The sequence below is a fragment of the Talpa occidentalis genome, unplaced genomic scaffold (genome assembly GCF_014898055.3).
Source record: "Talpa occidentalis isolate TD23 unplaced genomic scaffold, MPIMG_talOcc4v2.1 talOcc4.9, whole genome shotgun sequence".
Classification (NCBI taxonomy): Eukaryota; Metazoa; Chordata; class Mammalia; order Eulipotyphla; family Talpidae; genus Talpa; species Talpa occidentalis.
Window position 1 is genome coordinate 97,099,233 of NW_023605305.1, and position 4,486 is coordinate 97,103,718.

At 36.7% G+C, this 4,486-nt stretch overlaps 1 pseudogene; it reads left to right on the plus strand.

The window, feature by feature from the left end:
* Positions 1 to 3,036: 3,036 nt before the first annotated feature.
* On the plus strand, positions 3,037 to 4,124 carry LOC119236887 (nucleophosmin-like; annotated as a pseudogene).
* Positions 4,125 to 4,486: the final 362 nt, after the last annotated feature.

The following is a 4,486-nucleotide window of genomic DNA, read 5'->3' on the forward strand; positions in this document are numbered from 1 at the left end:
ACATTAAGTTAATTGACCTCTCTGAACCAGAGAAGCAATACAGTATTGATGCAAGGATGGTCATATATGTTCCACTTAGGGCAATATGAGGATTAAATGAGAGAGTAGTATGCAAAAAAAAAAAAAAAAAACAACCCAAACCAATAGCTAGTTTATTCATTTATTCTACCAATATTCTTTAATTGTCCACTATATTCCAGGCATCCTCTTTATGTTATGAATATAACAGGACTGATTTTTGGACAACTGGGTTTTAGCATATGGGGACAGAAGCAGGAAAACTCTGTGATGTGGAGGCACTTAAATGGAAGCAACATGAGTAAAGATTGGCACAATTTTCTTTTCTGTTCATTAGTATATTACAAGCCCTTCAAAGAACACCTGCACCCAATTTATATTACATTATATATTATATTGTATTGTAATATAATATAGATATTTCATAATATATTAAGAGAAAAATAAGACAATAAGCAAATGGGCATATAGTCGTGCCCAAAGCACTAAATGTGTCATAACCTCGGGAAGTAGGGGGATTTGATATAATATATGCAATAGAGCCACTTTCTTTCAGTTTCACTCATTTAGATCTAGGGTCTGTACTTTTCCAGTGATATGTCCATGGCTAAACTCTTATATTTTTATATATGTTTCTGACAAATTGATGTGCAGGTTTGCATCTACTTGGTTTTTGTAATACCCAAACTGTGATTCTGATCTAAAGCTAATACTGACTCTAGGTCTCCCGAGATTGCTGTGACCACGTCCTGCTTATTCAGTTGAAGACTTCCCTTGTGTGTTCACTCGGGCATTCAAGCATTAACTGGACACATATTTATTCAACACCCACTGTATGCAAAATAGTAGCTCTGTACTAATGGAAACAAATCTTAATCAGCAGATATTGAACCTATGTACAAGCAACTGACAGTTCCTAAATCTTTGGGGTTCTTTGGGGAACTGATGATAGAAAGAGAATAGTGTCTCTAAAAGGTGTGAGCTATATCCAACATTTCAGCAACTATTATGGTTTAATTGCACAGAAATTAGCAGGTCATACATCCTATTGTCCCTTAATAGAATTGAACTAAATTATCTCTTAAAGAGAGTCCTCCCTAAGTATGGTTTTTGGTAAAAGGAAATACAAGTAAGCATACCCAACTCATCACTTTTTCAAGTAAAATTTGTTCCCAAATGCATCTAAAACTGTCCACAATTATTTGCATTTTTCTTGGCAAGAGAAAATAACTGTGTAGATCAACTAAGACAAACTCAATCTTACAGGTCCCACAGGAAATTCAGAGTAAAAGAGATAGAAATCGTGTATTGGAGTGAATCTAAGAGAATATTATAAAAGCACTATGTTTCCAATCATCCTCAAAATAATATCATCATCAACACAATAACAATGAAGGGTTTGGGTGGATGGAAAGGAAAGGAGAAGGTGTGATAGAGTATCTATGTGGACAAAAGTTGAAAGCAGAGATGAATCTGGTATATTATGTTAAGTGTGAGAAGTCAGATACAAAGGGAGACATAGTTTATGCTTCCACTTACATGAAATGTCCAGAAAAGGAAAACTGATGGAGAAAGAAAGTGCGGCAACAGGTGGGAATGGGATTAACTCTTAAGTGAGCCTGAGGGATCTTCTAGGGGTGAAATAACATTCTTAAGCTAGATTATGGTGATAGTTGCACAACTCTGTAGATATACTAAAAAATTCAGTGCATTATAAACAAAGTAGGTGAATATATTATGCTTTCATATTATTGGAGGAGGGGAGGAACCACAACCAGAAGAAATTAGTCTAGTCTGAGTAAAGGGTGATTAAAAAAAAAAATTGACACAGTTGTAATAATGGAACCAGAGACTCAGAGCAGGGAAATAAATCTATGAAAATCACACAGTAGGGAAGTGCTAGAATTTGGTAGAACTATATGGTCCCAGTATAAGACCTGATAACCAAAGTGGTGCATTTGGGGAATAATATTGCATTAACTATGAGAAAAAGAATGAGTTTTATTTGAAAAACAACCAGAAATATTTTTCATTCTTTAGTAGAAAAGAGGCATGCTGAAAATGACATTTTAGAAAGCTTGCTTTAGTGGCAGGATTCTGAGGTGTAATATGTTTTGAAAGGCAAGATGTAGGAATGAGAGCAATTTTCTAGGTAAGGTGGGCTTCCGTTAGACTTTGGAGTCAACCAGACCTGTTCTGAACTCTGCTTGGTTTTATTTAACACATGTTAGCATAATGAATGTGCTTGGTGCACATTCATGGGCGAGTTAACATTCCAGGTATATTTCCTCATTTATAAAAATGGAGATAAGCATACTTATAGCTATTGTGGGAAACATATGTATATAACATGGATATCTACATATATGTTCTGTATACACGTACTTACAGAGACAGAGCAGGGTTACATATAACAATTAAATAAGTGGTAGCTTGTGAAGCTAATAGCAAATTTTAGGGTATTTTGCTTTTAAAAAACTTTAATATTTACAGGTAGTTGAAGAATACTGAGTCAAAAGCAAACTATCTGGAAAGCAGACTACTAATTCAAATTATTTTTATCTGTTTTCTGATAACTGGTTTTGTTTAATACATGTTAGCATAATTAAATCATCCTAGTTCCCTTTAAATTGTAGAGACATAAACACGAATTTATTGTATTGGGAGGATATATCCAATAGTTTGTCTTGAATTATATTGCAGTGTCTGGGTATCTATCTTTGGGTTCACTTTAGTCAAGCTTGTGAGGCCAATTACTATTGCTGTACAGTCTATAGATTGTATCTAACCATTCTTTTATTCTCCTTGACCTTATGAGTAAGTGATCACTATGCTATAAAAGTATGAGACATATAGTATTTTTTGAAAATTGTATATATTTTTTCTGAGCTAATGTTAGTATATAATATGATATAAAAATCTATATCTGGATAATTTTGTCCTGTCTGGCTGTTCTTCAGGACAGTGGTTGTTTATTTCCATTCACCTTCTCTCCTACCTAAGTGTATGCCATGCTCTATGAAAGAATTAGTGGATCTGAGCTCCCTGAGGCCACAGAACTATTTTCTCAGTTGTGAACAAAAGTCTGACAAAAATTATCACTTTGAGGTGAATAATGATGAAAATGAGCACAGTTATCTTTAAGATCAGTCAGTTGAAGCAGACATGATGAATTATGTAAACAGTCCTATGAAAGAAACATCTGCAACTTTGAAATCTGTACAGCCAACAGTTCCCCTTGGGAGCTCTGAGATGACACCACCTGTAGTCTTAAGATTGAAGTGTGGTCCAGACCCCATGTTTATTAGTTGGGCAGCACTTGGTAGCTGTGGAGGAAGATACAGAGTCAAGATGACAAGGAGGAGGGTGTGAAAATCCTAAGTATATCTGGGGAGGGTTCTGCTCCCTCCCCCAAATAGTAACAAGATTCCACAGGAAAAAGTAAATATTGCTGCCGATGAAGATGATGATGATGATGATGGTGATGATTTTGATGATGAGGAAGCTCTGAAGAAAAAGCACCAGTAAAGAAATCTATAGAAATATTTCAGTCAAAAATGCACAAAAGGGGCCTCCCTAGGTGGTGCAGTGGTTGAGCGCCGGGCTGCGAAGCTGCTCATAGCCTCTGCAGCGCCGGTTCAATCCCCTGCCTCCGGTGAGGGTCCCACATGGCACACAGACCTCTCCTGCCGTGCCTGCTGCTCCCCTCAGCAGTGTACTTCGTCAGTCTGCCTGTTCTGTTCCCTGCTCTGGCTCTGATGAATTCTCTCACCCTCCTGCACTTCTGACTGTACCCAGTGCTTATATAAATAAATAAATAAATCTTTAAAAAAATGCACAAAAGTCAAACTACAATGAAAAGGACTAGATTATCATCATCACCTAGATCAAAAGGTCAAGCATTCTCAAAAAACAGGAAACAGCTTCTAAAATATCAAAAGGACCAAGTTCTATAGAAAACATTATGGCAAAAATGCAAGCAAGTATAGAAAAAGATGATTCTCTTCCCAAAGTGAAAGCCAATTTTATCAGTTATATGAAGAATTTATCAGTTATATGAAGAGGAGACTCTTCAAGATATCTGGCAATGGAGGAAGTCTTTTTAAGAAAATAGTTTAAGGGCCTCGCTGGTGGCACAAAGGGTTAAGCACAGCACTTTCAGGCAATCCGTAGCCTCTGCAGCACAATTTTGATCCCAGCTGGCAAGGGAGCATCCCACATGGTGCAGGAGACCTCTCCTGCCTCGCCCGCTGCTCCCCTCAGCAGTGTATTTCAGTCAGCCTGCCTGTTCTGTTCCCCACTCTGTCTCCTCTCACCCTCTGCACCTCTGAGCTGTACCCCAGCTCTTGTATGCATAAATAAATAAATCTTAAAAAAGAAAATATTTTAACTATTAATTAATTAGTGTGTTAAAATTTTCCCTCTTATCTCATTTATATAACAGTTGATATCTTCCTGTCCTTTTAAT